This window comes from Ixodes scapularis, unplaced genomic scaffold (genome assembly GCF_016920785.2).
Source record: "Ixodes scapularis isolate PalLabHiFi unplaced genomic scaffold, ASM1692078v2 PGA_scaffold1__304_contigs__length_218370807, whole genome shotgun sequence".
Lineage (NCBI taxonomy): Eukaryota > Metazoa > Arthropoda > Arachnida > Ixodida > Ixodidae > Ixodes > Ixodes scapularis.
In genome coordinates, this window is record NW_024609846.1 from 105129658 (window position 1) to 105140884 (window position 11227).

At 47.1% G+C, this 11227-nt stretch overlaps 1 pseudogene; it reads right to left on the reverse strand.

Annotated features, from left to right (window-relative positions):
* Nucleotides 1–1168: 1168 nt before the first annotated feature.
* Nucleotides 1169–1643, reverse strand: LOC120843077 (annotated as a pseudogene).
* Between the last annotated feature and the right edge of the window lie 9584 nt (nucleotides 1644–11227).

Sequence of the window (11227 nt, forward strand, 5' to 3'; positions counted from 1 at the left end):
AGTTGTGGGATGTATGTGTGGTGCTTTCAAATACCACAAGGACACCATTTCCTAACAAAGTAAAAATAATTTTAAAAAAAATTGCGTCTTTTATTTTACGTTATTTTGCGGCAGCCGATTTGGAGCAAAAGGAAAGCCTTAGTAGCTTCAGAAATTTGTTGAATGATGGCTAAGGTGTAAAGCATTTTTTTTTAAATTTTTAAAGGGCTGTAATTTTTTTATTGAAAAAGCTGTGGCTTTTCAATTTAAAAGTTTTGGAAAAGCATCTTGGACGCCGCGGAAACTTCTTTATTAAAAACTGGGCTAGTATTCAAAAGAAAGTCAACAGAAAGGCTAGAAAAAGTCAGATGAAAAGCTGTTGGCAATTTTTATCCTCTGATAGCTTTTTTCAGCAACCTTTCAACAGAAAAGCACCACAGACTTTTTTTTTTTTTTTTTTTTTTTTTTTTTTAAGGGGCGGTGTGTAGTATTTTTGATCAGGCGGCGGCCAGGGGCCCGTCGTTGAAGCTCAAAGAAGGAATGACAACCGCCGGCTAAAAAAATAAATTGGGTTGTGTGTGTGTGTTTATACAGCCTAGAACTTGGTCTGCCTCACAGGGGCGACGAGTCTCCCAGCTGTAGATGAGCAATTTAGCCAGTGCGGTACAGCCGCTACAACCGCTGGCTGCTGGTCATGGTCTCTGAGTCTCGAGCACCCCGAGCGCGGGTGCCCGGCCCTGTTTATTTCACGCGCGGCATCGGCTTCTTTTTCAGTGTCGGCATTATGGACTATATTCAAATACTACATATTCTCTCCCTCCCTTGACAGAAAAGAAAAACAGAGACCAAAAAGGAGGAAATTGCCACATAACGTATTCTCTCCTTCTCTTCACAAAAGAAAAAAAAACAAAAAAGGGGAGGAAATTACCACTACTTCTTGAAACAAAAATTACACTTTACACTGAACCGAAAGTTTCAAGAAAAGAAAAAAAAATTAGTCCAAAGATTCAAATGTCCATGATTTCATGAGATGTGGATGATGGGCTCATGTCCAAGATATTCATGACATAGTCTTTAAATCGTTCTGCTAAACGTGTATGACGTCTTGGGCGTCCTTCTACTTGAAATGTCGATGGTAGAGGCGTTGAAACAGGCGTGCCGAAGCCCGATTCAGTAGGCGTGCTTGCAGTCAAGTGTGGTGGCGATGAGCATGATGGTGCACCGAAAACAGCATCCGTGGTGGACGCGGCGATTGTATTAGGCGTAGCTGAACCTTCGGGCTCAGGACCAGCACCCGAAACACAATCAGGCGCAGAATCAATTGGGGACTCATGCACTGGAGACGTGACGCCAGCCTCGGAGTCCACAGAGGAGGGCCCTGCGGATCTGCCGCTCGAACTGGAGTCAGGCAGAGAGCTGCAGTACCCAAGTCCAAGCAGTGAAGAACTTGGACCATTAAAATGAAACAGGAGTCGGGTTTGCAGGCCCAAGAAGGTGGTGAACAGCTCCGTCAATGCATGGCGGAGAAGCACGTGGCGGGGATGGGCCACGACCATGAACATCTGGCGCCATAAAGCCGAGCCCAGTGGCACCAGGAACCTGAGCACCTGGAACCGCTGAACCAGGAACCTCAGGAACTGCACGAGGAGGGCAGCCAGGAACATTTACTGCAAGGGGTGAGGGAGATGCGGGGAAAATATCGTCCTCTAGAGCCCAAGAATACTTCTTCGAAGGCTGCAGCGTCGTTCGAGTGAGCCTTTCAGCGTTCCACGTTGTTCCATCGTCGAGTTTGTATGTAGACGGACCAATCCTTTCACGGATCTCCTGCGGAGTTGAATATTTATGTCGCATTTTGCCTTTTCGTTTTGACTTGAAAATCTTTACAAAATCTCCAGGTGCAAAAGATGGAACCTTACGGCTCTGCGTGAGTCAGAGTACTGCTTCATTTTTTTCTGATATACCTGGACCCTATTCGGTAACCCTTGTCGAACTTCAACCTGTGGTATTGAAGGCTCATTGGTATTCCTTCCTTGAAGGTGTAAACGTGTACGATGATTGCGACCATGTAAGAGAAAAGCTGGGGTTTCTCCCGTGGCAGCATGGCGTGTGCTTCTATATACACCAAGATACTCACTGATTGTGTCGTATATAGAACGCTGTTGTACAAGGGCCAACTGAATAGTAGATTTCAGAACTTTGTTAAATCTTTCCACTTGACCATTCGCTTGCGGGTGGTATAACGCAGATTTGGTGTGTTTTATTCCATTTGTCTCGAGGAACTGTGAAAATTCCCTTGAAGTAAATTGAGGTCCGTTATCGCTGGTAATCTCCTGGGGTAGTCCCTCACGAGAAAAAATCGACTTCAGGAAACTGATGACCGAACCAGTCGTGACAATGGAGACAGCTGCCACTTCCGGCCATTTGCTGTGGTAATCCACTACAGTGATGAAAAATCGTTCCTTGGCAGGTGCCTGCTCGAATGGGCCGACGATATCTATGCCAAGCTTGGTCCAAGGATGTAATGGAAACTCTACCGGCTGCAGAGGCGCGGGAGATGACTTAGCTGGCTTGTCGGTCGCTTGGCAGACTGTGCAATGCTGCACGTAGGCCTTAATTTGCATGGAGATGTGAGGCCACCAGTAAAGTTCTTTGATAAGGCTTGTGGTCCTCGAAATTCCTTGATGCGTTTCGTGACCAACCTCAATCACTTGATTCCGAAGGCTAGATGGAACTACGATTTTCTCTCCTTGAAAAAGAAGTCCATCGATCACGGAAGGCTGCTCGCGAACGGAAAAGTATGACTTCAGCTCTGAAGACAGCTTATTACGCTCTGGCTATGATGAAGAAATAAACGTCATAACTTGAGGGAGCACGGGATCTCTAGCAGTTGCTTCTTGGAAATCCTTCTGGTTAAGGCAAGCGCAGATGATAGAAACGACCTCTTCTTTAAAAACTGTGCCGTTCTCTGTATCTGATACTGGAAGGCGAGACAAAGCGTCTGCGACGAGATTGTTGCTGCCTTTCTGAAATTCCATGATAAGATTATAATTAAAAAGTCTGGCAACCCAACGGCTGATACGATGAGGCCGGACGCCAGTTCCTTGAGTTGTCATCAGGGTGACAAGTGCTTGATGGTCAGTACGGATGGTGAACTGCCGACCCCACAAATAAACATGCCATTTTTCACAAGCCCACAGTATAGCCAGAGCTTCCTTTTCGCCAGTAGAATACTTTCGTTCAGCCTCCATGAGAGAACGGGACGCGAACGCAACGGTTTTCAGCTGTCGTCCGTGTTGTTGCTGGAGAACAGCCCCTAAACCGTAATTACAGGCGTCGGTTGAGACTATGACAGGAATGGTAGGGTCGAACATAGAGAGTATTGGTGCCTGCTGAATGCAGGACTTGATATTTTTGAAACTAACAGCTACATCAGGGGACCAGACATAAGATACACCCTTGCGTAGAAGACGACGAAGGGGTTCAACGACCGTGGCACAATGTGGAAGAAACTTACTATAATACTCTACAAGACCCAAAAAGGCCTTCAATTGTGAAGGTTCTGTTGGCTCTGGAAAGTTGAGGACTGCGTCTATCTTCGACGGAAGGGGTGCTATGCCTTCTGCAGGCAAACGATGACCAAAAAAGAAAGTTCATGAACATTAAAAACAGCTTTTCGATTTAATTTCATTCCTGCCTGAGCGATTCTTTTGAGTACGTCTCGCAGGTTATCATCGTGCTCCTGTTGGGTTGACCCATATACAATGACATCATCTAGATAGAACTGGACGTTCTATCTAGATTCCGCCGTCTTTCTTTTTTACTACGACGATAGGTGAAACCCATTCCGAGGCATTAACGCGCTCGATGACGCCTTGTCGCTCAAGTTTCAGAATCTCTGCTGTGACCGCATCACGCAGAGTAAGCGGTAAGCGACGGAGCTTTGACTGTACTGGTGGAACATGGTGCCGTACAGTAACTGTATGAGTGTGATTTTTAACCAGTCCCAGCTCAGAACTGAAAAGATCTTCAAATTCTTCGAAACCAGGTGGCAGTTTGGAGAAATCACTCACCGAAGAAGACTTTGATTTCTGTTCTGAAGTATCAGAAGAAGGAGCACTTGAAGATGATGGGAAATGGTCGCTAGCGGAACCAGAAGGACTTGAAGTCTTGTAAAATGATGGTGTGAGTGGACTACTTGGAGCATCAGATGAGCTCGGAACTTGTGATCTTGAAGTAGAGGAACCCGCGGTGCGCGGTGACTGCGGGATGTCAGCCGATTTCACATGTCCGTGGTCGGCCGATCGGGAGTCAGCTGCATTAATATAAAAACATTTCAGCTGTACCCCTGACAAAATAAGCTTGAGATCACGGACGGCGTCTGTGCCGAGCAGATAACGTCCCTTGCTCACAACGTAGAAGAGGATGGTCGCGAAGCGATCGTTGAAAGCGACATTTGCGTGAAAACAGCCTAAGACTGGGATGGATCCCTGAAGGTAATGCACCAAAGTGCGCGGTGGTTTCATTAATTGAATTCGACAATTCCTGGTAATTCTTTGGAAGGTGGGCTCAGAGATGATAGAAACTTCCGATCCAGTGTCAATTAACAAAGACATCGGGATGCCGTTTACCTGTACATCGGCAATGCAGTTTTGTCGTCGTCGGCTGGCTGGCTGCGGCGACTCATCGTAAGACCTAACAGTGTACACGCTGGGTCGTAGGTCGTCGTCGTCGTCCGGGAACGTCACGATGCCATGGATGGGAGTGCTGGCATGACCAGCTCCGGAACGCTGGTGCCGGCGCCCGAAGGATTGGCCACGTCCAGTCGGCAAGGCTAGTTGACGTCGATCGCTGCCGACGGGTGGAGGCGGCTAACTCCGGCAGACGTTAGCGAAATGCCCGGACTTGCCACACGAGAAACACGTTGCCCGCGAAGCAGGGCACATCTCTCGGGGATGGGGCCGACGGCCACAAAATTGACATGGCACTTCGTCACGCGGAAAAGTGTGTGCTCCCGGAGGTGCATCACGCGCCGAACGACGGTCCGAGGTACGGGTCAGTACCCGAGATTGGTGAAAAGGTGAGTAGGAAACGCCTACAGCATGCCGAACCCCGCCATCTTGACTAGGGTTAGCGACGAACTGCTGTAGAGAGCGGTCATTTTGACAGGGCGGAGCGACAACCCGATCAACGGAGGAGGACAACTGTGATGTGCCAGAACGCGAACCGGCTCCTAATCGATGGTACATATCGCAGTCTCGAGATGTCTGCTCGAACTATTGTGCAAGGGAGACAGCACGTTCGAGGCTCGGTGCGGCAGCCCCCACAGACTCTCGGATCAACCGATCCTGTACCTCCGATGATCTAAGTCCCGTCGAAAACATCTCCGCGATTCGATCGTCAAGAGAGTCACCATAGTCGCAAAACGATCCGAGGTGCTGGAGCGCTCCAAGGAAATCCAGTACGCTTTCGCCGGGCGCCTGGACACGACTGTGAAACTTTTTCCGCTCAAGGACCACGTTCGTACCAGCAGCGAAATAACCGTCAAGAGCCGTTAATAAAACGTCAAACTCTGTGACGTTCTCGTTCACGGCGGGTCCTGCCATGTTAAATGTAGCTACTATTCGCTGGCCCTCCTGGCCAAGCAAGCTTATAAGTAAGGCACGTTTGCGCTTAGCCGAATACTGATCCGCTTAATAACATCGAGGTAATTCATAAAACTCAATTTCCATGTCTTCCAAGGCTGTATGGGGGTGCCTGGCGTTGGCACAAATGGCGGGGGAGCTGGGAATGGAACAGCCGCCATGTTGGGACAGGCTCGAACGTTGAGCACGAAGTAAACTTAGCGATAAATGGATTAGCGTACTTGCCAGTGTCGGCCACCACCCATCCGCGGCGCGGAGTTCGTTAACAAAATCCCATCCTCGTCGCCAAAATGTAGTATTTCTGATCAGGCGGCGGCCAGGGGCCCGTCGTTGAAGCTCAAAGAAGGAATGACAACCGCCGGCTAAAAAAATTAATTGGGTTGTGTGTGTGTGTTTATACAGCCTAGAACTTGGTCTGCCTCACAGGGGCGACGAGTCTCCCAGCTGTAGATGAGCAATTTAGCCAGTGCGGTACAGCCGCTACAACCGCTGGCTGCTGGTCATGGTCTCTGAGTCTCGAGCACCCCGAGCGCGGGTGCCCGGCCCTGTTTATTTCACGCGCGGCATCGGCTTCTTTTTCAGTGTCGGCATTATGGACTATATTCAAATACTACACGGTGCACTTCTCGTTTGGTTATATTTACGGTTTCCGGTTTGAGACGTTTACTTTTATCAAGATTGAACGCGAAAACAAATCTCAAAATTTGTTTTTACGACCTTAAATCGACTTAGACCGGTAATATGACATAACCAATACTCTTTGAATTTGAAGTCAGATCGTGTCGAAAATAGGCGCTTAAATACACATAAAATTTTTCCAATACAAGATGAAGCGAGGAAGCTGGATTGAGTCAATAACAGGTTAATTTTCTTAACAACCCTCATTTGCATGCGCTTGCTAATATCAATGTTTGTAGTTGCCCTTCTAAGCAACAAGTCATGATTTTCTTCGGATCAGTTTGCAGAACGGGGCGGGGCAGTCACGAGTATTAGCTATTTATGGATAAATTAAACAGCTGCCCGCAGGAAGCCCTATTGTGGACGTGATATTAGATGGAAGGTCACTGATGTATATAAGAAATGAAAGGGGATCGATTCCGCTATCCTGTGAAGCACCCAATCTGACCGGGGAGCTATTATACTCTAAAAAAAGCCCGTGCGTCTACTTTCCCGCACAACATTCGGAGAGCCAATCACACCAATTTACAGAGGCAGCTCAGCGAATGACGATGCCGAAACATATGTTTAGTTTAAAAAACGCAGTCTGAGTTGTGACAGTAAGCAATCTGCCACATTAAGAATATTCGCCGCCATTTCCGAAAATAACTTATCCGCACACGATTACCCCTAAAGCAATGCATACAACTTAAAAAAAAAAGGACATCATTAAAGACTGTGTTAAAAAGTACTTCTAGTTAAATTTGAAAGTACATTGTATTTATGATACTTCGAGTACAGTGCGCCCGGTGTACTTACTACGTTACTTGAAGTACATAACCCACTTTGTACTTTACTTCAAGTACGTTTTAGGTGTACCTAACGTCCGCAAGAAAACCGAACCATGTTTTTCGGAAAGCAAAAAAGAAACGACATCGCGGAGAGTTTGAACTCCGTCGGAACGGAGCCCCAGCCACTTGAGCTAGGTGCCAAAGTTTCAGCACTATCTTATTCAAAAGTAATAGGTGGTTTTCTAAAATTTTTCATGAGAAAATGGGCCCATTTTTGTCCATTTTCGGTCTCTGGCGCTATGGAACTTCGTGTATTCGAGAGTCCCGACATTTTTTCATTGACATTTTCAGAAAATCGCACATGACTTTTTAATAAGATAATGGTTGGTGCTGAAACTTTAGCACATCGCTCGAACGGCTACGTTCTGACGGATTTTGAGCTCTCCGGGATGTCTAGTTTATTTTTTCGGTGCGAAAAACAGGGTTCGCTTTTCTCACGGACGCCCGGTACTTTACCCAACACTGTTCGTGCCTTCGACGACACTCTGACTTACATGGAGACAAAACATAACTAGGGTCTGCCATCAAAACATTCTGGACTCCAGTCTATAACAACTAAGACTATATTTAAAGATGCGATAATTGTAACAGCGGGCAACTACGTAGGACTTTAATAATGCCTTGGCGAGGTTGATAAAGGTGACGTCAGTCTGGGTACCATCATGGGTATTAAAGAGAAGACCAGTGATGAATTAAATAAGCCGGGTATTGCAAGAGTATTTTTGTTTAAAGTCGAGCTGATCTCGAAAAAGAAACGAAGAAACTGGTTTTTGCGGAGGTGGGGCATGGGTACTGTAAAACGAACATGCTCTGTCACTTTGCCAGGCACGCTTGTAAGAGAGATAGCGCGATATTTAGATCGGTCGGATTTCCTGCTGGAATTAAAAATTGGATGGACGATATCCAAATTCCAATCAGCTGGAACGATGCCACTGACGATACTTTGCTGAAAAAAATCGGGAGAAGAGGACGCAAGCGGAAAGTTTTTTTTTACATCGATTTAGTACTTTAGCAGATATGCCATTTTAGCCAACAGCACTGTGGGTTAGGAGGCTTCGTATAGGTTTTCCAATACCATTGCTTGAAAACGAAAGTGTGGCATGAGATCAAAATAAAGCTCTAAAAGCAAAAAAAAAAAGAAAAAAAAGTGAGAATGTTTGTTTGAGTGATTACGGTTGAGGAAAAAGCTGCTCCGCATTTATCCCCTCTATCACTATCAACCACGCAGTCATTATCTTGGTTTGTCAACAAAATTTCAGTTCTATTTTCACTACGATTTAAAATTTACGAAAAAGTTACGAGGAGCATCTTGTATGAAATGCAATATCTCCACAAAAACAAAATTAACTGATCTTCTTTTTCAGATCTTGTTTTTCTTATATCAACTTGGAGTACTTCCTTTCGGAGGTGTTTGTAATAAAATAAGAAAAACAAAGCACAAAAAACGGCCACCAGCTTGTCAGTGTTTATGCTTTTCTCTAATTCGTTGGAAATATTCGACGAATATTTATCTGCGTTCTTGGTACACTCATCGACACTGTGAACTCGAACGAACAATTGCCAAGTTTTTTTTACTCTTATTATTATTTTAGAATCGAAGGGTTGTTAACAAGACTGTTCCTCTGGTGAAAAGTGCTAATTAGAAGCGCTAACCTAAGGGTAAAACCCGATGCCCACTAACACTCGTTTGAAGTAAAACGCGGCAAGGCGCCGTTGATCATGTTCGCACTAATTAATGGTGCCGCGAAATCCTAGTTACGTCACTACTAACCCTAGCAGGCCGCGTAGTCCCATGGAGGTCCCAGGGGCGTAATAGCGTCCCGTAAACGTTTTAGAAACAGCCGTTGAACCGCCTGTGTGTCGCGTCTGGTAATCTGCTTTCGTAGGGAACATATTCCCAGATGCGAGTACGAAGGCTACGCCAACTGCTATTAAGCGCGTAATGATTGCCATGAAAGCGGTGATGTAGCGAAGGACGAGATTGTAAGAATCCCCGCAGACTTTTCTGAACCAGATCGACTTTTTTGCCTTGGATCTGTGTACCGCAGCATGCGGTCCTGAGAGAACGACCAGGACGAACGGAGTGAAGAGGCAGGTGCCGCCATCTGGGCTGCTTTCGAGAAGACAAAACCGCGTCGTGAAGCGCTGTGGGCAGTTTTTCCGGCTTCAAATGTTGCTCCAGGAGGAGCAGCCACAACCGACTGGGAAAGTTTGACTGACGGGCAGAGTGTGCGTCCCGCCAGGCGAAATTTTGCCTTTATGCTCTTGCATCGTACAAAAGGGACGGTGTTCGCTGCAGGCATGACGCCAGCATTATCGACAGGAACGCCTCACGCATCCCAGAAGCATGTCGTCTGCTTCGTACAAATGTATTCTTCAAACATGTCTTGTCAGACTCGGGCTAGGTGGCGCAAGCTTCCGCCCGTTACAAAGCGTATAGACATTAACATCCATCCATCCATCCACCCATGTCTGCAGACAGCTTTCCCAATCTGACAGTCTTACAAGGAAACGCCTCAGACGGTGTCTGCAGGCTGTACTGTGTGTGATGTTTTATCAGTGGGATCGCGGCCTCATGCTACAGTTATACTCCGTCCACCCCTCCCTTACGTCACCTGACACCACACTCAGGGCGCGGGCACGGAAGGCAGGCGTGCGACTGGTCCAACCAGTGATTTCCCTACACAACCCCCCTGTTTTTTCTGAAGGCACCCCATTAATTCGCAACGACTCCTCTATGCTCAATGCCCCCACACCCTAAACCCCCCCCCCCCCCCCCCCACACACAAAAAAAAAATAGACACTTTTTTAATTTTAATTCCTGGAAAAACCCCTGAGTCCAACGCGCACGTAGCTTCCACTGTAGTGTCAGCCTACTTAGGGGTGATCGGAGCAGAGAAACGCCAACTCTTTTTCATTCGTCGATGACACTAAAAAGGTAGAAAACAGGCCGTTTGTTTATTTATTTAAGTTGCCTGATTTAGTTTTAGGTGGTGCACTGTTAGCATCGCCAAACGACTGCCGCACACTCTCTTTCTGAGGATAAACGGCTCTGGGCGCCGCACATCTCTTGTCCGTCATCCCCATCTGCAACTGGCGAGAAAGCCGCTCGTTTACGCTAACACGACTGCGATCACCACTGGGCCGAGCGCTCTCCCTGACCCTGTAACGTGACAATTTAGAGCGATCAATTTATATTGATTTAGGGATTGACCCTGAAATCGCGTGCTGCATAGAATTCTCGAGGGCGCGTCTATTCCGCAGCGACGATAAGTTGAACCCCTAGCCAAAGCGACCATGCTTTTGGAGATATAAAAAATGAGACATTTACAAATCCCTGTAATGCAAAATTAGAGCGCAGCTCTTGAGGAAGAGGAGGGAAGCGTATGCCCGTCTTCCTCCTCCGTGCTCTCTCCTCCTCCCGTCCTCATCTGCTCCTCCTCCTTCTCGTCCCCTCCTCTTCCTCCATTCCTCCTCCTTGTCCTCTCCCTTAGTTCCCCTTCTCCTCCACTCCTCTGCCTGCGTACCCTCCCATGCTTCTCCTGTGTACCCTCCTCCTCCTTTTCTCCTCCTCCTACGTACCTTCCTTTCCACCTCTTGCGTGTCCTTCCATCCTCTTCCTCCGTACCGTCCCCTCCTCAGACAGTTAACCCGCTAAATTTAACTTAAAAATTAACGTCACATGACCTCAACAGCCATTCAATTCCCCGCGAAATTTAGCGGGGAATTAAATTGCTGTTAGATCACGTCACGTCAATTTTCCCGCTAAATCTAGTGGAGAAACTGAATTCGTTCATATGTGATCTGACACCAAGTTATGGGACATCATTTTCCCCGCTAAATTTAGTGGGTAATGGGATTGGTGTTAAGGTCACGTGACGTCAATTTTCCCGCAAAATTTAGCTCGGCACTGACGCCACGCCGACGCCGCGAAACACGGAAACGGGCGCCTAAGAGCTGTGCTCTAAAACAAATGTGCGCACAATTTCGGCACGAACTTTCGAATAAAGGGGAGTCCAGCATATTCCGAAACTCCATAGCGTGCCACTCAATGAATGTGCGGACAACAACATGTTCTGTGTGTCGGCGGATTTTTAC